Here is a 24,534-nt window from a genome sequence, read left to right as displayed (position 1 = left end):
TGATCATAAATGTTGGTTTAACCAACAATTTTTTCTTCATTATCCTGTTTTAGCATTGAAAAATACTTGAATAAATAAACAATAACAATATAAATATTCTACGGTAACATGCTAGTGTTAGTTTTAAAAAAACCTGGAAGATAAAAAAGAAAGACAGTTTTCTCAAATTCTCATAAAATCATAAAATCTCAACATATGCTCGTAAGAATAAAGAAAGTATGAGTAAGAGTGTAGCTTATCAGTTTGGAGTCTTTTTCTCTTTGGGATGACAATATAGTAGATAGTCATCCCTTTTTAAAAGAGGACATGCTCATGTGTAGCAAGTTGAGAAACCCCCTTTCTTACAAAAATTAAGGTGTCCAACCCGGTGATAGAGAAAATAAATAAATAAAAAAAATGGAAGGATTTAGTGTTTAATTTTTAAACTTGTATTGGCCTAGAAATAAAGTTTAAAAGAAAAATACCAACATCTCATGGTAAACAGAGGTATGAAGTGCTCCTTCTTCCACAATCTCTTATTCAGGCCTAAAATATTTGACAGAATCAATGCTGATTCAAATTGCCACATTCAAAGCCAAACTTTTAGATGTACATTCCAAAATGCACGTATACCTGCTTCATTAATCTTATGAAATAAAGGATAACCTGAAACCAATGTACTTATTTGTTCATTGTTAAATTTCTGAACTTACTCTTGATCTATAAAAGAATTCAGTTGGGTAATTTTTTTTTTTGGGATGATGTCAAGAAACTACTTCCTCACTTTCATTTATTTGTCGATAGATAACACTTCTCTAATAGAAATACTTTCTGCTGCTAAAACCTATAATTTTGCAGTAATTCATGGCAAACAAGAAAATATTAATTCTATAGTTTTTAAATCAATTTAATTTTCCTTTAGAAATATCAATAATATAAATAACATGAAAGAAAACTATTTCAAGAATCTTGATCAACTTTTGACTTAGTGACTTTTCCTTATATCAGATGAAGCATCAATTTTGCGGAGAATGAATTTCACAGAAGATACAAATTAAATAGCCATCTTGACATACAGGACTTTAAATTTGAAGATGAAAATTAATTTCGATTCAATTGCAATAAAAGGTTGAAAAGTAAATATAAATTGAAAAATTAAATTACTTTCACTTGCATTTTTTCTTTTAACTAACTGGTTGATTGCATAATTCACCAAAGCCTCTCTTCGTAAATTGTGTGAGAGAATAGATGACTGATTTCTTGATGTGCCATAAGCCTTTCTTTCATCTGCCAAAATTTGAATGAGAGAAAATAAGATTAAAACTTTAGGACTACTGAAATAGAATTTTTTTTTTATAAGCAAGAAATTCAATATCATAAAAACATAGTACAAGGCAAGGGTACTCTAATCTTTTATAAATAGCTGATTACTTTGAATTTAAACCATTGAAGAAGGAAAAAAACCAGACATAAAAATTACAAATGGATCACACTTGTGACCTATCACAATTCAATTCCAAGTAATAATTTTAGAAGAGACCAATCTATCATCGACATTAACAACAGAACTTGGGAATAAAGTGCTTATTCAAACTAAAAACTTCCACTTTATAATTTTCATAACTATGCGCCTGATTTCTTTGTTTGGCTGCTGACGTGGCTTCCTTTGAAAAGGAAGGAAAAATAACAAATAAATAAGTTGCACAACCCAGGATTCGAACCCATCTCCAAGGGGTTCACATGCATTCCCGCTACAACTAGGCTATGAAAGCTTTCATGTTTTACATATGGAAGGATCTGTATATGTAACATATTTTCTACTTTTCTACTTTTTTTTTCAATAAAAGTATATATTCATATTTATAATGTATTATTTATTTATAAATTTATTATTAATATGTATATATTACTTTATGTATTATTTATTTATTTATTTATTTTACATAAACGTTTTTTTAATAATTTTATTTAAATGTTTTTTTATTCAGTTTTTTTAATTTGTATAAACGTTTTTTTAATAATTTTATTTAAATGTAATATTTAATAATTTATATAAACATTTTTTTAATAATTTTCATAAACATTTTTATTCAGTTTTTTTAATTTATATAAAAGTTTTTTTAATAATTTTTTTTAAATGTTTTTTTTAATAATTTTATTTAATTTACGTTTTTTTAATAAATAATTAAGTACATAAATAAATAAATTAATTAAGTAATAAATTAATATCAATAATATTAATAATAAATAATTAAGTAATAAATAAATATTAATAATATTAATAATAACTAATTAATACATAACTAATATTAATAATAAATAAATAAAATAAATAAATAAAGTAATATATAAAATATTAAATAAATATAATATATAAATATTAATAATAAATAAAATAAATAAATAAATAAATAAAATAAATACATAAAAAACTAAATAAAATTATTAAAAAAACGTAAATTAAAATAAATTATTAAAAAAACGTAAATTAAATAAAATTATTAAAAAAACGTAAATTAAAAAAAATTATTAAAAAACGTAAATTAAAAAAAATTATTAAAAAACGTAAATTAAAAAAAGTAATATATATATGTTACATTTTTTTATATATTACATTTTTTTATATTTATTATTAATATATTTTATTATTAATATATGTTTATATATATGTTTATTAATAATAAATAAGTAAATAAATAAAGTAATATATAAATATTAATAATAAACCATTTAATAAATAAATTAAATTTAAATATTAATAATAATAAATAAATAAAGTAATATATAACTATTAATAATAAATAAATAAAGTATATTAATAAATAAATAAAGTAATATATAAATAGTAATAATAAACATATATAAGAAAACGTGAATGGTGCAATGGTTGGAGGCTCCCCCAATTAATTGTTTTGCAAATCAATTAATTGGGATTTTTACAACCTATCCACGCCACCTAAGCAAGCAATGAAGATTCAGTGTCACCTCAACAGATTCAGCGCCATCTCAACACTTCTAGTCAGCCAAACAGGTGATAGGGGGTTCCTGGAAACAGAATCTTGTTTTCTAAGGGGCGAAGGCTAAATTTTTTTTAATAAGGGGGAAAATCGAATCTCGCTACTTTGACAGGGGGTGAATAGTATTTAACCCTTGTTTTTATGATATTAAATCGTGCACAATCCATGTATGGTTCAAAACTATCAACATAATATAACACATGCAGTAGATTAAACAATGAGTAGAATAGATAAAAAATTCATTTGGTAAAAGTAAGAAATTAGGGCATATGAAGTAAAGAATTGTGAAGAAGGTGTGAGAAACTAGGCAATAGATTTGAGTTCAATTGTAGGGTATATTTATAATAAAAGGAAGAGAAGAACATTCTACGGGTTGCCTATTCTCATGGCGATTGAAAGGGTCATGAGTAAAGTTTGGGCTGTTATATCTAGTGAATATGTCAAGCATGTTTAGGTTATTTTCTAATAGAGCTAAACTAGTTTGTCATTTACTCATACTAGATTACCGACCCGTGCGAACACGGGTATATTAGAAATAATTTTTCATAATAATTGATATTTATTTGTTATTTGCATATAAAATTATTTTGTAGGTCATATAGTCTATATTTGCAATTATACTTTTAATTATTTAATGTGAAAGTTAATAAATTAAAAAATAAAATTTTATTATAATTTAAAATGTATAAATTTGAAGAAATAAAAATTAAGTAACTAAATAATATTATTAAATATTTCTTTGTAAACTACATTTGATGTTGTATCTATATCTTCACATTCATCATTAGTCCCCAATATCTTCAATTTTTTTTGAAGTAACCCTTGATAAGACAATATATAGTTGTCCATGAGCGAACATTGGTTGTGGTAGATATACTCCAACATGTTTGAGTGACTGCCCTTGACTTTTATTGATAGTCATTGCAAATAAAACAGCTAAAGGAAATTGGTGCCGTTAGAATTTGAAAGGGATTCTTTTATCAGAAGGTGTCAATGATAAACTTGATATAATTTTTTTTAACAATATTGCTTCCCAAAATAACCTTGGCTTCAACAGCGTATTTTCCCATTTTTTTTTGTAATTATTAACTGTGTTACATTAGACAAACCTAAAGACAGGTCAATATTTCTCTATAACATTACTGGTACTATGATTGTGTCAATAGTTCCCATTATTATTATTATTATTATTATTATTATTATTATTTAAATTATTTACATTTTAAAAAATTAAAAGATTTTATCTGAGTTTCTATTTTATTAATTTATAAAGAAAATCCAAATAATTGTGATTAATTTTATTTTATCATTGGTGATAAATTGAAATAAAGAACATTTTATAAGTGTATGATTGAAAATAAATTAAAATAAAGAAAAATTCATGCTAATTTTTATTATTAATTAATAAAAGTTATGTGATGGACAAATCTATCATATTTGGGCGTTATTATTACATATATTAAAAAAACGTAAAACACATTAAATTAAAAAGACATTGAATCATTCAGATTCTTTAGTTTTCAAGCATGGAAATTTTGGATCTTTAATGATTGATACATTGTCACCCTCAAGATTAATTGTTTAAATGTGAATTATATAAAAACCCGCGCGTTGCATGGGTTTGATTATAATCATTGCCTCAAATATTATTTTAAAAAATATATTTTTGCAAATATAATTATATATAATCTTATAATTGAATGTATTTTAAAATTATATTTAATATAAAAAATGCTTTATAATATAAATATCTTTATTAATTTATATTATAATTTTATTTTATCATTTTAGTTATATTCTTTAAATTTGAAAGATATATCATATTTACGTGAATAATTTTATCATTTGTGTATATTATTTTTAACTAATCATGAAATTCATAATACATATAAATGTATATTAATGTATACTTGTATAATTTAAGGAACCTAACAAATACGTAAAATTATTAATGTCAAGTCCAAATAAATTCAAATGGAATAATTTTTATATAGTTAAAAAAAATCATACTAACGTTATCATATAAGATCAAACCTTCATATAATAAAAAAATAATAATTAGAATTGACCTTAAATTTCTAGTAATTCGGCTAATAGTGGCAAACCTTCGATTTATTAATGGTAAAAAATTACCATACCCAAAAAAGAAAATAATGATAAAAGAAAAGAAAAGAAAATTATCATAAACATATTTTAAACCATTTCTTTGTAAGTCCTTTTATTTTTTACATACTCATGTGATTGGTTGGAGGTTCACTACCCAACTTTTTGTGATGGGTAGAGAAGTTGTTTCCTCTAAACATTGTTCCAATAATTTAATCCAAAATAAAATAAACAAAAAAAATTGGCTTATTTTTTAATCTTAATTTTGTAAAATACATATTAAGATATGTATTTTTTAATTTTCTTTATATTTGTTGCAAAATCAACAACTAATGTATAGCTATGTGTTCAAAAGGTGTTATAATAATAAAAATATATGATCATTAATTTTATTGAAATAGAAAGCTTAAAAGGAATTTTAAAAATAGTTTTATGTCATTGTGGAAATCAAAACAATAAGAATGATTATTAAATAAATCAATAATATAAAATAAAAAGAATGTGACCTTTAGTGTGATATTTAATTATTGTAAATAAATTGATTGATATTTTCTTTTAAAACAAAAATAATAATAATAATAATAATAATAATAATAATAATAATAATAATAATGTTGTTAATAAGAAAAATTAATATAATTCATCATCTCATTTTATATGGATGTATGAAGGGAGATAAACTCAACTAAAAATAAAGTGATAAGAATGAGAGAGAAAAACTATGAGAGAGAAACATATAGAGGTGTGGCGTGAGAGAGGGCTCCAAATGACACGTCAACCAATAATATAATAATATTTAATAATAATAATAATAATAATAATAATAATAATAATAATAATAATAATAATAATAGTAATAATAATAAGTTTTTGTAAAATTTTACAAATTATAAGTTACAGTGAAAATCAATATAATTAACATTCATAAATACATGCTCAAAGAGAAAATTAAACACAAATAACTTTAGAGGTGTTAACCCCTAATACTTTAGAGAGCAAAAGTAAAAGATTAGTTGGACACTTCTTGATACAAATTAGTAATTTAGACTTCGTGATATTTATTAATCAAATATTTGATTGTTGAAGAAGACCCCAACCAACACCTAATCTTGGACTGCTGAATTTAATCATCGTCGTAGTGAATAAAAATAAGTTAAGTATTATTTCAAAACATGCGTTATAAAATAAAAAAGTGAAATAAAAATTACAATACAAAATCAAAAAATATGTAGCATATAAGAAGAGTAATATAAAATTAAAAAGTATATATGTATCATATATGAGATGTTAGGAGGCAAAGCCAAATATGAAGATCTACAATCAAATCAAATTGTGTACAATAACTCTACAAAATCCATACAACAAATTATGTATTTATATATGTGATTTTACCTATTAATAGGATAATAAATCTGATTAGAAAGTGTAACCATAATTTTAGTAATTAAAAACAGTCATTAAAAACTATAACGTTTTGTAACTACAATAAGAGTAATTATTATTATAATAGTAACCGAAATATTCTAATAATTATTTTTAGTATAATATAATATAACCATTATGAAATATAATAATAATTGTTAATTATTTAATGTTTAGTAACTGCAATAAGAATAATAATTATTATGAATTATAATTTTAATAATTATTTTTTATGACTTTTTTAAATTTGTAGTAAATAATTATGTATAGAGAAATAGTTATTAATAAAATATAATCATTGAATCTATTTTAAATTTTAAAAATAAAAAAATTTAACCATAAAATATATAACATTGTAAAATTCAATTTAAAAACGTAACAAAAAAATCATAAATCTAAACATAAAATATTTAGGAAACAAATAATATTAGTTATAGTATATATTTTTTAATAGTTATAATTAATATCCTTTATTTTGAAGAAATAATTATCTTTATATTTTTGAATAGTTATAATTTTTAACTACTTCATTATAATAATTTTATATATTGATATTTTATAATTAAATTAAAATATGGAAATTAATATCCTTTATTTTAAGGAATTAATTATTATTATTATTGAATAAATATTTTCTATAAAATAAAAATTAATTAAAGTGTAATTATTTCTTTAAAAACGTAACAAAAAAAATCATAAATCTAAACATAAAATATTTAGGAAACAAATAATATTAATTATAATATATTTTGTTGAATACTTGTAATAATATCCTTTATTTTGAATAAATAATTATATTTATACTTTTGAATAGTTAAAATTTTTAACTACTTTATTATAATAATTTAATATATTTATATTTTATAATTAAATTAAAACAATATGTGGAAACTAATATGATTTATTTTGAAGAATTAAATATTATTATTATTATTATTATTTTTGAATAAATTTTTGCTATAAAATAACATTTTATTAAATTGTAATTATTTTTTAAGATTTATTTTATCTGTAATAAATACTAAGTATAAAGAAATAGTTATTAATAAAATATAATCATTGAATCTATTTGAATCTATTTTGAATTTCAAAAATAAACAAATTAAACCATAAAATTTATAACATTATAAAATGCCATTTTAAAAAATGTTACAAACAAATCATAAATTAATTATAATAAGTTTATATTTTATAATTAAATTAAATGATATGTGGAAATTAATATCCTTTACTTTGAAGAATTAATTATGTTTATATTTTTTTAATAGTTTTAATTTTTAACTATTTTATTATAATAATTTAATATATTTATATTTTATAATTAAATTAAAATGATATGTGGAAATTAATATCCTATATTTTGGAGAAATTATTCTTATTACTATTATTGATTAGTTATTAATTTTTAACTACTTTATTATAATAATTTAATAAATTTATGTTTTATAATTAAATTAAATGTTTTATTATAATAATTTAATATATTTATATTTTATATAATTAAATTAAAATGATATGTGGAAATAAGATGTAGAAATAATATTTTAGAAAAACTAAGTAATTCAAAGTTAATGTAAAAAAATATAATCTTAATATTAAACAGAATAATTAAAAGAGGATAATTAAAAAAAATAATTAAAAGAGAATTAGGATTATAAGATATAATAATGTTAGTTGAATATAATAGTGTTAATTAAAACAATTTGTATTATTATTATTTCTATTATTATTATTATTTGATAATTAAAAATTGTTTTTGTATTAAAAAAATGAGAATTAGGATAATAAGATATAATAGTGTTAGTTCAATATATTATTTTATTATTATTATTATTATTATTATTATTATTATTATTATATTTATTTTTATTATTAATTGTGGTAGTTAGTTATTATATTATATTATTGTTATTATTATTATTATTTTAATAGTTTTATTAGTTAGATATTAATTGTTATTATTATTATTATTATTATTATTATTATTATTATTATTATTATTATTATTATTAATAGTGATGATTTAGTTTAGTATTATACTGTTATTTATTATTATAGAGTTTGTATAATTAGGATTCGTATTTAAAATTATTATCAAATGACAATTATCTACTTATTATTATTTTAATATTTTTATTAGTTAGGTATTATATTATTATTTTATTATTATTATTATTAATAATAATAATGGTTTAGTTTAGTATTATATTATTATTATTTATTTTAATATATATAGTTTTTATAATTAGGGTTTTATTTAGAATTATTATCAATTGACATGTGGCGAGAATTATTACCAAGAAGACATGTGGCTAGGGTTGCCATCATGACTTCTTTACATTTATATTAAGTAGATTAATGTATATTCTTTATATTAAATTATTATGTTAATTTTGAGTTTATATATGTATTTTTATAAAATTTAATGTTTATAATATAATATGTATGTTTTATTGAATATTTTTTTACTAATCATTTTACAATTTTATTAAATTTAAAAAATGTAATATAAATTTATATCATTATTTAAAATATAAATGAACTATATAGTTATAAATATGACTAAAGTCCGTTTCAGTAATTATGTGTCTAAATGTAATTTTAATATAAATTATCCAAACAATATGATTAGAAAAGTTGTGCAACAACCAAAGTAATCAAAACTAGGCCAGATATTGAACCTATATGGATAGAGGTTGAAGATTTAAAAGTTTGATTGGGTTTCGACTTAAATTCAACTCGTCCTTATAAAAATGCATATTATACTATTTAAAATAAAAATATTCATTGTATTATTATGAAGGAAAAAAATCATTACTAATACTATTTATATCATAATTATTAATATTATTATTATTATTATTATAATATTGATTTATTGTGTATTTTTTAAAAATAAATAAAAGATAATCAAGGCATAAGCCTTCGTCGCAACAGAGCAGAACTCCCAACTTAGAAATTGTCAGTTAATAGAGGCATCAAGACATAAGCCTTCGTCGTTAATTTGCCAATTCAGGCCGTCACAAAAGTGCAAATGCATGTGACCCAGTGAATACAACAATCACATACAACAACAATCCTCGTTACAAAAGGCATAAGCCTATATCACTATTGTACCAATAATTAGAGGTACTCATCGTCACTTCAACACTGGCCATAGGCCTACGACTTAATCAACGCAACACCAACAACTTACAACCACAACAACTCATCAACAACAATAACATATTCAAAAACGACATATTCATCAACAAGTAATCAGCATCAACTGATAATAGCAACAACTCGACTTAACACAACATTGGTCATAAAACTTGCAACTTAATAATGTCCATAAATTGGGAAAAATCTACATAATTCTACTTCACCTGCAAATCAACAAATCTGACATAGTTCTAACACAACGAATCAACCAAAGATACTTACAAGTACATACGAGCTACTTCGACAATTTTCAACCAATTCCCGACAACTAATTATACCGCTTAGTTAGGCTAATTCGGATGATCGGTACTGTTTTTATTTTCTGCACTGTTACTGATTAATTAACACAACTACTACTCATTTTCTTGGCTACTGACACAACATGTTCTGCTACCAAACCCAACCTGGTATCAAAGTATATCTTTGTCACTGATTATAATGTTCTCCTATGGTTCTATTATTTACCATACTGTTCCTGCTAATGCTACTATTTATTTACTGCATTAAAACCCAACTGTAATCAAATATATTATTGCTACCACTCCACTCTTACTCACTCTACTATTAAATGCTCATCTCCTGCAAATTATATTAATTCTACTCATTATTAAGAATCATATTAATTCTATAAATTATACTCAACAACTTTTTTTCTATTCATTATACAGGATTATAGTTACTACTGAATCACTAAGCATAATGGAATACTAAATAGATTACTAAATAGGAAACAACTCTATGGCCCCCACGCCTTAAGGGACGACCGTCCCATTCTTCCTTCTCTCAAGGGCCGCCCGCCCTCCTTCCTAGCACCAAAGGGGCGCCCACCCCATCACTCAGTGGCCCCACTTTATTTTCTTTTTCCTTCTTTCTCACTCTAGGGTGCCTACCCCTTAGTGGGTGGCCCCTGTCCCAATTTCAATTCTCCTTTTCAGCAACTCTGTTGCTATCAATTTCTTTTTGTAATACTTCTCTGATCGATCCACAAGCCAACACACTATAATTCCAGCAACATAAATTTAACACAAAAAACAGACAATTTAATTTATTGACAGAACCAACTATTCACGCGATCAACAGTTTATCACAAATCAGACATTACAAAACCAGCAAATAATTCATGGCACAATTCATACAACCCAACTCACATATGGTCTATCATATACCCGGTTATAGAGATTGAACCTCACCCTTACCTTGGATTGACGGTCTCTCTATAATTTTCCGGCCGAATTTCGCTTCGCCGCAGCTTCCAACTTCTTGTGCCTCTTTTCTCTTCTTCAAAGTCAAACCCTCGTACTCCTCTTTTCTTCTTCTCCCTGTCACAACACCCAAAACCTAACCTTTTTCTTATTTCTTATTTTTCCTCATAATATATTATAATTCCACTTAAAATAATATCAATTGTATTATTCACATTGGGCTTACTCTTGGCACACCTCCACACTACTAACACTAACCAAACCAACTCAATTAAATAAAATACTCTAATATAATAATAATATTTATCCGATTAAATCGACTAATTTAATTCGACTTTATACTTAACAACTCCAATCGACATATTAATCCAATTACGCCTCTTAGAATCATATTGATTAATCCCAACTTCGATAATTTCAAATAATTAAATCCTTCATTAATTTAAGGGTTAAATAAGTTTTTGGTCTCTATAAATATTTCAATTTTCATTTTTAGTCCGTCTCTGCCTTTAGGCAACGGTTTTAAGACGCTGTCATAATCATTTAGACACTCATTTAAGATTCTTTTAATCGATTAGCTTATGGTTCTTATTGATTAGATACTTCAAAAAATCATTCAATCGATTATATTAAGGTTCTAATTGATTGGGTGGTTCAAAAATATCTTCCAATCAATTGTTTTTGGGTCTCAATTGATCAATTAGTTCAAAAGGGCTTCAAAAAGGAAGCTAACAGTATCTCAATCACTTGGTTCAAATTTGAAAACGTTTTAAAGATATTTAATAGATAAAAAATTGTTACTTGACTGATCCTAAAGAAAATAATCCTAAAAATGGGTTAGGTTTCCTCCCAACAAGAGATTTATTTAAAGTCATTAGCTTGACGCCTTTGATGCTAGGTTATACCAATAATATTAAAGTCATTTGCAGTATGTTGATGACACTCTCCTAGTGAATAATCCTACCCTGGAGATTCTTAGAGGGTTTGAACGGGCTTCGGGACTTTGAGTGAATTTCTTCAAGAGTAGCCTTATAGGAGTTAATGTGGAATTATGGAATTATGGAATTAACTCATTTCCTTTCAAGAGTAGCCTTATTATGGAATTAACTCATTTCCTTTCAAGTATCTTGGGTTGCTAATGGGGGCTAATACTCAACTAGTTTCCATTTGGAATCCTTTAGTTATCTTGATGAATAAGAGGCTCAACTCTTAGAAGCATGAATATGTGAGTTTGGGTGGCAGGGTGGCTCTCTTGAACTCTATGCTTAATGTTATTCCCATCTTCTTCTTGTCTTTTTTGAAGATGCCTTTAAAGGTTTGGAAGAAGCTTTTTTATTTACAAATAAGGTTCCTTTAGGGGGAGTGTAAGATGCTTCAAGATTACATGGATTAAGATGTGTGTAAACCTAAGAGCATAGAAGGGGTTGGGAGTGAGGGAACTCCAATTGGTTAATCTTTCCCTTTTGGAAAAGTGGAGATGTAGGCTACTTTAAGGAGACTCTAGTCTCTAGAGGGTTATTCTTGAAGCTAGATATGGAACTTCGGTAATCTCCTCTCTTTATTTGAGGAGGACTGAGGGTTTTCGTTCTCTTCCTTCCTAGTGGAAATGGGTTTCTATCCTTGGGTCTAAAGATGATAACTCATATTGGTTTATTGATGGTGTCATTCAGAAATTAGTATCGGGTTCTCTTACTTCCTTTTTGAAAGGATCCTAGGTTAGGGTACATTCCATTAAAATCTAACTTCCCTAGTATTTTCTTGAATTATATCCATTCTGATGGGTTGGTGGGAGAAATTGGATTGATGTTTAAAGGACCCCTAATTTGGGATCTTATGTGGCGGAGATCCTTCTTTCTTAGTGAGTCACCCTTTGTCGAAGATCTTTTATCTATGCTTCAAGAAGTCACCCTCTCTCTGGATAGAGATAAGTGGATTTGGAAGCATGTGAAAGAGGGAATTTTTAGTAGCCTCCGCCTACCATGTTCAGAGGGTTAGCTCGATTTTTTCTCCGGCTCCTCCGCCAAGTAGAGAGTGAGATGTTTCTCCTTATCTAGTTTAGTTGGGCTATTTCTAAGACCTTGGTTATATCTTGGAAACTTTTGCAAGATCGACTTATGTCCAAAGAAAACCTATTTAAAAGAGGGGTGATTCTAATCCTAGTATGATGTATTGTCTCTTTTCTGAATTTTTGGTTGAGTCGGTCTCTCATCTCTTTGTTACTTGTAAGCTTGTCTCGTTAGTGTGGTATAGTATCTAAGTGGTTGGGGTGGTAGGTAGTTATTTCTAATGATGCTACTTTTTTTTTTTAGTATTTTTTTTCTTAAAGGGGTAATAGTAAGTATAGGGGTGGTTTTTTTTTTTAAACAACCAAAAGGAATATATATATAGAACGAAATAGCACCAGAAGTGCTTAAACCAGTCTGATGCAAGATCCAATTCTACAGCAATAAAAAGCAAAATAAAATAATACAGGAACCTGAAAAAAGTAACATAACAAGGCTACACCCCAACACCATAGATGATATTCTACTCCCAAGCCACCACCAAGACTAAAGCTATTAAGGTTCAATAAAAGAAATCTCTCGACAGTGGACGAACAACAACGATCCCCCCGAATTTGAAGATAGTCGCTGCTCCGAGCTGAGCTGAGACCATACTCGACGGGAGATCATGCTGCCACTAGACCAAGGCAGGCCTTAGGATTTAAACACCATAATACAAAGTCTTCTTTGATCCAATTCAATTTTATCTTAAGCCATTTCCAAGAATGAATCTTCGCTTCCTCGGTCACCTTTATGATGTGAATGTCTTCATTTCGAAAGATTTTAGTACATTGTAGTCTGGTCTATTTGAAAAGTGCGTAATGATGTAAAATTTAAAGGAGACACAAAATCAACGAAAGATGTGAAGGAAAAGAGTATCTTTTGGACTTGGAAATGGTTTCTCCATAGACTTGGAAAGATCTCTTGCACCTTCACTGAATAACATTAAACCCCTATCCTCTGCCTACACCTATAGCAGATCAGAGGTAGATTTTATAAATTTGGTTTTTAGTGCTCTTTTTTGGTTGATCTATTGATGGTGGATCTGGCGACTTGAGATCCAACTTGTTACCAACGAGGTGGTTTTGTTAGTAGCTTGACATTTTCCGCTCTGATGTTTTCGTGTATCTTTTGTTTTTATTCTGATGTTTTCGTGTATCTTTTGTTTTTATTTACTCTAGAACTTCTTGTGCTTTATGTTCACTTTTATTGTCCTTGATTAGCCAAGGCTGGGCAAACTACTTGATTAGCCTTTTCTATACGTTATATTTTTTCATTAATATAAATATAGGAAATGAAATTTTTTGTCAATTTTAATCTTAACAGGCTGGGCAAACTACTTGATTAGCCTTTTCTATACGTTATATTTTTTCATTAATATAAATATAAGAAATGAAATTTTTTGTCAATTTTAATCTTAACAGGCTGGGCAAACTACTTGATTAGCCTTTTCGTTATATTTTTTCATTAATATAAATATAGGAAATGAAATTTTTTGTCAATTTTAATCTTAACATCTTTAATTATTCTCCTAGTTAGAACTCAAGTCTATGGATAAATTTAGTGTATGTTTGGATTGGCTTCTACAAGCTCCAAAAGCACTTCTAGTGCACTTCAACTTAAAAATTGGTTTTTTTTCTTGTTTGGATACTTTTTCAAAATCAATTCTTCTACTCCAAAAGCAATTATAGTAGAAGCTACAATTCCTAGCTTTTGAGTTTAGTAGAATCAATTCTACATATATTATATATTATTTATTACAACTTTTTAAAATTTTCCTTCTTTACCCTCTTTAATTCTTATCAATTACTTCTTTTCTTTTTTATTTGTACTAGTAAAGGACCCGTGCGCCCGCACGGGTCACGTAAAGTCGGTATAAATATTAAATAAATATAATATAGTTATGGTTAAAGAATTATATTAAAATATATATTAATTAAGCGAAATAATTTCTTCAATGATGATTATCATATTAATATTAATTTAATTTATCAATTTGTAGTTGTTTTCATTGATGATATTTATGTTGGATAAAAGTTAAAATAATATTAAAGATAATTAATTATTATTGTTGATTACAATTTTAACTCTGAAAAAATATAGTTCTTGATAAAAAGTAAAAAAATAAATAAAAATTGAGATAATGTAGTTATTATGTACGATCATTATCAACAACTTTTATGGGCTCCCACCCCTAGTATGTCTACCCGCTTTTTTTCCGCAGACGCACATTATCAACAATTTTTATGGGCTCCCACTCCTAGTATGTCTACCCGCCTTTTTATGAGCATGATTCAAATTGCAAATTTAAATTATCAAAATAAAAAAATTGCAAAAAAAATTATAACATCTATATAAGTCAAGAAACAAAAAATAATGAAATGACATATTATAATTCAATGCAACACATTTAAATCTCATTATTTAACTTTAAATATATATTTAATTTGATTTACCCAAGAAAAATTTGTACAAAAGATGTATATTATTAATATTAATGTTACTTATCACATATATGTCGTTAATTTCTCATATTTGTGTTAGTTACTCATACCGAATCAAAAATACTAATGTAATGGAATAAAAACAGCAAAAATATTTAATTCAAATTGCATATCCAATAACAAAAATAAATAAGTTATTAAATAAAAAATAACTTATAATTTTATTTATAATCTTGACAGAAAAAGATTTATATACCAACTCTTTCTTTATATTTGATATATTTAATGAAATGAATATAAATTAGAATTAATGTCAAATATTTTTTTTATAGATATTAAAGAAATGAATATAAATTAGAATTAATGTCAACTATTTTCAATGAGAAAGATACAATAATGCGTATTGAAAGGTGTTATATGCATTTAATTTTTAATTTTTAATTCTATACAAAATCTTTTTTGTATGTTTATTTACAATTATTTTATACCGATTCCTCTATATGAATTTGAATTATGTCAAGTACTATATATTTGTTGATATTGTATGGAAGGTAGAGAGTTATATGAATTTCATTTTTTTTATGATTAATTAACTGTAATGATTACTTTTAGATATGAGAATTGATTGGAAAACTTGTAGCATGCAAAAGAAATAATGATTGTTTTTAGATATTGTCAAATATTATGGACATAAGGCATGCTAATATGAGTTGATGATAAAAAAAGACAATTGAAGGCATGAAAATCGGATTAAAATATTTGTTTAAACTTGGACATGAAATTAATTTTGGTAGACATCGATTTTCTTATTATGATAGTAGTTATTATAATAGTAGATCAATTATTTTTTTAAAAATATTAATAATTGCAAATGTTAAAAAAAAGACTAATTATTATCACCTAAAACTACATATTCCCAATGACATTTTCTTCAAACTTCTAATTAAAAAAGACTATTAATTATTACCACCTACAACTAAAACCTACTACAACTAAAATCTACCTACCTCTATTGGGTCCTTTATTTTTTCACCATATGGATGAACGTATATCAGATCAATCTATTTTTTTGTCTAACAGGTTCAGTTTAATCAATGACAAAGGATTGCGATAAAATAAAATAAAACTATTTAATATTTTATTAAATAAATTAGGATTGGAAAACAAAAAAAAGTTAATCGTGTGAATTTTTTTAGCCATAAATAACTTTTAGAGATATTATTATTATTATATGTTAATTTTAAAAATATTATTATTTCTATGATTAATAATTTGGGACTGTTAACTCAACATAATATTTTTATTAGGTTGATTAATGTATAATTGATATTAATAAGCTCTTAATGTTGATTATTATGAAAATTTAATGAAAAATGAGACTGTTATCCCATCGAACCATCTCTACATTTTTTTTTTAATTTCCTTGATGCAGTCAAATTTTCTACTCTTTGTCACTGAAAAAAACACATTAATAAATAAAAGGCAAGTAAACCAAACACAGAGGTTGATGTGAATCATAAATCTACTATAAATCGAAACAAAAATTTGATGAATGAATAGAGTGGGAATTCAAAAGGTTAATTTTCTGTTTCCAATATGTTAATTTTTTTAACCGAGAAAAACTGTTGGAAGTATAATAGGGTTTGGGAAAAGACTTTAGGTCAAATATGATTAAATATGATTAATATTTAAAGTAATAAATAACATTGTGCGGAAGAAATTAGAAAGGACTGTGGTTCAAAAGCGGTGTTTGTGACTCTTCTTTTTTCACGTGCGACCTTTCTGTTAAAAAATAATGCATTTAAGACTTGTTAGCTACCATTAACATTGAGAATCAAAATAATTAAATTCGAAAAAGAAATGAAGCATGCTTGAATTATTTGAAACATAAATATTTGGCACGTAAAGAGTCACATAATAAAAATGGTAATAATTTAATTGCAATCCCAATTTAAAACTCTCCCGTGAAATTCATGTACCCATTTTTTTTATTAAATATATTAAAAGTTTTTTAAAAGAATTAAATATGAGGATGTACACTACTTATATATAATATTTTTATAAATAGTAAATAAATATATAATAGTTGATATCTTGGCCTTTTGTTTTAAATATAAAAAAGAAATAAATTTGTGTCTTTCATAAAAAAATTGTTTATTCATCATCAATCATAATTTTCTCATGTTTTTAAATAAAAACAAATATATGTATCAACTTTTAGAATAAATGTTAACATCTTATCATAAATAAATGCTAACATTTTTTCATGTCAATTTTATTTTTATTTGTATCATGTAATAATAATATATATCATTTTTTATCAGGTATATGATATTTTTGTTTAAAATATTTATAAAAGAAATCATACTTAATTGATTGAAACAATTTTTATAGAAGCAAACTATTGTTGCCTATAAAATTATAATGTAATGGAATAAAAACAACACAAATATTTAATTCAAATTGCAAATCCAATAGCAAAAATAGAATATTTAACAAATAAAAAATAAGTTATAATTTTCTTCATAATCTTGTATTATTAGAAGATAAATTATTATTTTTAGACCAACACTTTCCATTTTTAAATGTTGAAATATATATATTGAGACCAATTTACAATAAAATAGATACTAAATAGGCGAATATTTATTGTATTGGTAATGATTGTATTTTGGAACCTATTAATTAGGAATTATTATTATATATTAAATTTAAATTTAAATTTTAGATGATCCACTCACTATAAAATCTCCATTTTAAATTTCTTCCCTTTGATTTTGATTTTTTTTTAAATATATTTCATTAATAATAATAATAATAATAATTGAATGATGGACATACGATATTCACATTCTCATACATGAACAAACAATTAAAAATAGTTAATAAATCTACTATAAAATATACAAAGAATAACAATTTTGTGTTTCATAGAAAAATGGTCAATACCACCTCTTTCTCTGTATTTGATATATTTAATGGAATGAATATAAATTAGAATTAATTTCATCTATTTTTTTATGGATATTAAAGGAATGAATATAAATTAGAATTAATCTCAACTATTTTTAAGGTGGAAGATTCAATAATGTGTATTGAAAGATTTTATATGCATTTAATTTTAAATTTTTAATTCTATACAAAATCTTTTTTGTATGTTTATTTAAAACTATTTTATACTGATTCCTCCCTTTAAATTTGAATTATGTCAAGGTATTGTATATTTGCAAATGTTAAAAAAGACAACTAATTATTACTCACCTAAAACTACATATTCCCAATGACATTTTCTTGAAACTCTCTAAATAAAAATGATGTTTAATTATTACTATCTACAACTAAAACCTACCTCTATTGGGTCCTTTAGTTTGACTCTTATCTCACTTTCTCACTTTATTAAAATCATACGTGTATAATATAAACCGTAAAATATAATATTAAAGTATTTTGGTAAAATACAATTTTAATAATATTAATTATATTTTAATAGTGTTTGTAATGGAAGTTAATATATTTTTTTTAGAAGAATATCACAAATAAATCAAATTGATAGATGGTTAAAAAAATATTACTACAATCTCATTAATAGAATAATTTTTTTACAGGGACTCATTTCCCATTGTCCCATATCTACCCATTATATATTTTTATTATAATTAGGGATGTCAACTTGCCTCTATTAGCAGGGATCCCTGTGGGAATTCCCCGTTTGGGGCCCCAAAGATGGGGATTTTTTTACCCGCGGGGACGGGGATGGAGAACAAAGTCTCCCCGAAGGCACTTCGGGGACGGGGGTGGCGTAAATATCCCCGCCCCGTGGAGTCCCCGCCCCGCCTAAAGTAACATAATGTCCTTAAGTTTTATATAATTTTAAATTATTATGGAAGTTTATTTGTCATTTCATATAATTAATCTTATACACAAATTTAAAATATATATGTATTGTTAGTAAAAGAGTGAGATATAAATGATTATTTCAATTTTTTTAGTTTGAAATTTTGGTGGTCATGGCACTCAATATTATAGATTAAATATTGTTAAAACAATATATTTATCATAAAAGAATAATTTCTAAATTTCTTGTGGTTAGTTTTTTAAGCTTTTACTATTAATTTGATTTAAAATAAAAAATAAAAAATCATGTTTATGAATCTCCGCATGAGCCATGGGGATCCGTGGGGACCCGTGGGGATCCGCGGGGATGGGGGACAAAATCTCCCCGTAGCGGGGACCCGAAGTTGAGATGGGGAATAGATAGAAAAATATTACTACAATCCTTCCATAAAATCTATGTTTAGAAATTGTAATTACGTTTAAGGTAACGAAAAAATCCCTTAAAACAATAGAATAATTATACTTAATTATGTAATAAAAAAAACATCAAAATGGTAGGGTATAGTATCAATTATTTACTTATTTATAAGTCTTATAATCTATATATAAACAACATATTGCAATACAATTAAACATATTTAAAACTCATTATTTATCTTCAATTATATATTCCATCTAATTTATATCTGGTTAGTTAAAATATTAAATATCATTTAATTGATTTAATAATTATTTTATTACAGTAATTGGAATTTTTATTAAAAGATGTTGGTGTTTAACTTGTAGTAATGAAATATTAATAATCATATTCATAATCACATCATAGAAATCAAAAATAGCCTTCAACTTGCAAAAGATTTAAAAAGCCATCTGCATTAATTCGTACAGGCTCCACCACTATTAACAGGCCATTGAAAATCGGCATAATAATGTGAATCTGTGTTGGCTATGTATAGAATCATATATCTGTATTAATTCCTATAGGCTGGAATAATGATGGATAACTTGTAATAAGAACGATCACGCTTTCCTTGCAAAACAGATTGGCATGCACTGCAGCAATCACAATGATTCATTACTTTTATCAAAAACATAAAACATCTGTAACATAAAAATAACAGTTGTGCCATTCTTTTTTTTTTTTTGCCATTTATGAGCATTGTAGAGAAAATGAAGTACTAAAAATCAAGAATGGTTTATAAGTCGTGCGATGTTTTCCTTATCTGTTGCATCTATTACCACTTCTTTACTTATGGTGAACAACGGTATAATATATCATTTGTATTAAGATCAAAAGTATAATGAATCCAAGTTTATATGTGGTGAAAGCTTGGACTACCATGGTAGAATTCATTTTTATCATAACAACCTTCAAAATCTTCCATTCCACATGTATATTACTGTATATTAATACCTGTAAAAAAAATAAAATAAAAAATTGACATGTTAAAAGAGTGGAAATAATGAAGATCTTTTATAAAAAGATTAGAAAATAAAACGTACTATAATTAAATAAAATGTATTAATACAATAAGAAAATTAAATTAATGAAAAAAAAATAGTATTGGTGCCATTTTAGATTATAGTGTGCCTGATTATATGCATTTAGATGGTTAAAGTACACTTCTTCTATCATTACACAGCAACACAAACAAAGTTTTTGCCTCTAATTTTTTATACCAAAAAGAATATCGAAAAAATGGTGTTTATTTGCTCTTACTCTGATTTATTTATTTTTCCTCAAAAACTCCCAAAGCTTCATTTCTCATCCCAAAATAACGCAATGAAAAAATAAATTTCTGCAAAATAAAAAACCAATCATCACGGTTACATTCTCCATTTTTTTATGAAATTAAACCCACAAATTTAAAGCTTGAATCAGTAATAAAAAAATGAAAAGGGGAAAAACAGAAACCTTCATCGGCGAGCCAAGAGCATGAACATGGACATGTAACATATACAAAAGAAGAAGAACGATCAAACAAACAATCAAAACACTACGAAAAAGAAAGATGGAAGAAACCCATTTTACAGATGATGATGGAAAGGAAACTGTTTTGTAGAGAATGGTAGAAGATGGAACGAAAGGCAACCAAACGAAATCACAAATAAAATTAGCCATTTGGTTAAATAAATGGTAGAATCTGGTTTGAATGATTGAATAGAAGATGAATGGCAAAGGTCTCTTATCTTTTTTCAATACCTAATTCCCTTCAAAGGAGAAAGAAATGCGTTGGAATAAGAGTATAGAGAAGAGAGGATTTTTGGTTTTAGGGTAGAGTTTTTTTTAGCATGTGAATGTTTGGATAGAAAATTTGATGTTGTTGCTTATTTATTTGGAAATGCTTGGAATTCGTAAAGTCAAGTTTTATTGAAATATGATATAATACTTATTCCAATAAAAATTCAAATGCTTGGAAAATATCTGCACAGTGTCCAATAAGAAGATATATTTTGATTAATTAAGGTTAAAGGAAATTAAATAGGTTTAGATGGGAGTGAGAATATGTATGTTCCAATGCAATAACAGTATAGAACGTAGTGCAGGTTTTTACATATTCCAATACAGAAGTTTTGCATTAAATAAATTATTGGAATGTAATCATGATTAGATGTAAAATTACGCTCAGGGGTATGCAAAACCATGTTTAATTGTTTGTCATTAGGGTAATTAAGGGAAATTGGTGGTAATTCATTTTTATATATTAAAATAGATTAGAATCTATTACCATTTTGGTAATTATTTAATTCAAAATGACTTTTGTTAAAACTATCCAAACAACATTAATTGATGACAATCACTTCTATATTATTGTATCCAAACATAAATCAATTATTCTAAACTCAATTCTGTTGAAATCAATTCTACTAAACTCAATTCTTCTAGAATCAATTCTGTCCACCGCCAATCAAACACACCCTTAGATTAGAACCCAAGTCTATGCGTAAATCTGCTTTCGTCCCGCATAGTTTTTCTACTTTTTTTTTTGTCTCACATAGTTTATCACCCAATTCCTTCACCAATTTGGTATAAAGTGAAATCATCAAAACTTTGGTTTTTTTGCATCAGTAAAAATGATCTGTAAATATCAATTTTACTAGCCTGAACGGTCAGCATAGGATTGTATCTCTCTCACACTTTACATAGTGCATGTTTGGTTAGTAAATCCAAACATATCAATCCTACTTTTGTCTAACCAAACATATCAATTTTACATAGTGCATGTTTGGGTGATTTTAATATGTTTGGTTAGACAAAAGTAGAATTGATTCTAACTCCAGAATTGATTCTACTTGAAGCTACAATTTTAATTCTGCCTTTAGAATTGATTCTAGGTAATTTTTACACTGAAATTTATTGTTCAACTCACTTTTACATAAATATATCCAAACATAAATCAATTCTGCTAAAATCAATTCTGTTAGAATCAATTCTATCAAACTCAATTCTGCTAGAATCAATTCTCCCCACCGCCAATCCAAACACACCCATAGTTTCCCTTGCATTTTAGGTGAATACATCAAATTTTGTTTTAACATCCTTGACATTATTCTGAATAACCTTTTAAGGTTCGTTTAAAAGGAGAGGAATACAGATTGAAAAAAAACTTTATTAAAAAATATATACTAGTTTTTTAACATATTTTGCCTATCCAAATTCTATTAGTTTCATTTAATTCTTCTCCATAAATTCTATTATTTTCATTTAACTCTTTCCCCATTTTCTCTCCTCTCCTCCAAAATCTAAATCTCAGACAAAGACTTTGGTAATGACGATGAAATGGTGCAGAGAAAATTAACATTTAAATTGATAAAAGTTATCATTATTATAAAATATAAGATTTCAATTCTAAGAACAAAAAATATCCAAGTTAAATCTCGTTCCTGATTGATTATATAATAAAACAACGAATAAAATTCAAACTGATTTGAAGAAATAAGAATTGTAGGAAGATCTGAACGCATAAGCCTAAAATGACATATGCATAAAAACTTCAGTTCCAATTAGTATCGGCAACGTACAGCACTGAAATCGCTATAGAATAAGCAAATCAGAGACTCTAAATTGTTGCCTAAATGCTGTAAAAAAAAGCCTCAGATTAAAGAATTGGTGTATCGATCAGAGAAGTCTAAAAGAACTCTCAGATGGTACGGACAAATATTCATACATCACAGGCAAAATTGAAAAATAGTAAGAAATAAAAATGTAGGTCGTTACCAGGCCCTCAAATCAAGTCAGGAATCAGAGAGAGCAGACATGCGGACCTCACAAGATCAATTTGCGTGCACACTACCATGGTTCCATCATTTTCTAGATCCAGACCATCGGCTTATTGTGCACGCATCCATGAAAGACAGTGAATTATCAACACAATCATAATATCAATATATGCAAAAAAAATTAAACAACAACAAGAATAGAGAAAGATAAATTGAAATTAGGCGTAACAAAACACGCGGTTGCTTGCAAAGAAGCTAGTGGGTTTGAGTTAACCATAGCCTTGCAACGATGTATTTATATAAGGAAGAGAACGTTCTAGGGTTTACCGATTGAAAGGGTCAAAACTCAAGTTTGGGCTACTGGTTTTCTCGGTTTGGACCTTAGATAATTTGGCCCAATGAAAAATAATATACTACTTGCACCACCCTTTTTTCACACTCTCACCTCTGAGTTGTTCCCGTCACACCTTTTCACCGTTTTTTTTTGTTGTTGAAAACATCTCCAAGGGTTTAAGTAGTAGTATTAAATATTTTCCTACACTTTTGGTTTTTTAATTTTACTTTAATGGTTTTAACTTTTGATTTTTTACTTTAGAACTCTATTTTATAATTTTTGAGATTAATGGTCTATTAATTTTTTACAGATGTGGCAATGACATAACAATTACATTTTGACTCTAACTAAATAATATTTGACATATTATTTAGTTAAAAATTAAAAATAATATTTAAAGTTAAAATAATACTATATGTTTTCTTAAGCAAGATGATATAAATTAAAGAATTTAGAGTTTTTAAAATTTGAATACACAGTAAAACGAGAAAAAACCCGACAAATAAACAAGAGAAATTACAAACCAATTAGAGTTACAAAAGAAATAACAAAGGATCTTTAACTTTTTTTTATCATAGTCTTTAACATTCTTTTAAAAGCTACAAATGATGTGAGTAATTTCTCCAATTAAAGTTCACTTCCAAATCAAAGATTTGATACTCCAAACCGTATTATTCACATTTCAAACTTCGTTTCGGAAACATATCCCATTCCTAGATAACCAAATAATCC

General features: G+C 25.6%; 2 non-coding genes across 2 annotated transcripts; both read right to left on the bottom strand.

The window, feature by feature from the left end:
- Nucleotides 1-23,337: 23,337 nt before the first annotated feature.
- On the bottom strand, nucleotides 23,338-23,426 carry LOC131593876 (small nucleolar RNA snoR117). Its single transcript, XR_009281252.1, has one exon. It is a non-coding gene; the product is annotated as a small nucleolar RNA snoR117 (small nucleolar RNA).
- Nucleotides 23,427-23,450: 24 nt separating this feature from the next.
- On the bottom strand, nucleotides 23,451-23,558 carry LOC131593857 (small nucleolar RNA snoR100). Its single transcript, XR_009281234.1, has one exon. It is a non-coding gene; the product is annotated as a small nucleolar RNA snoR100 (small nucleolar RNA).
- Nucleotides 23,559-24,534: the final 976 nt, after the last annotated feature.

The sequence above is a fragment of the Vicia villosa genome, linkage group LG3 (genome assembly GCF_029867415.1).
Source record: "Vicia villosa cultivar HV-30 ecotype Madison, WI linkage group LG3, Vvil1.0, whole genome shotgun sequence".
Lineage (NCBI taxonomy): Eukaryota > Viridiplantae > Streptophyta > Magnoliopsida > Fabales > Fabaceae > Vicia > Vicia villosa.
This window is presented reverse-complemented; position numbering and strand designations above follow the sequence as displayed.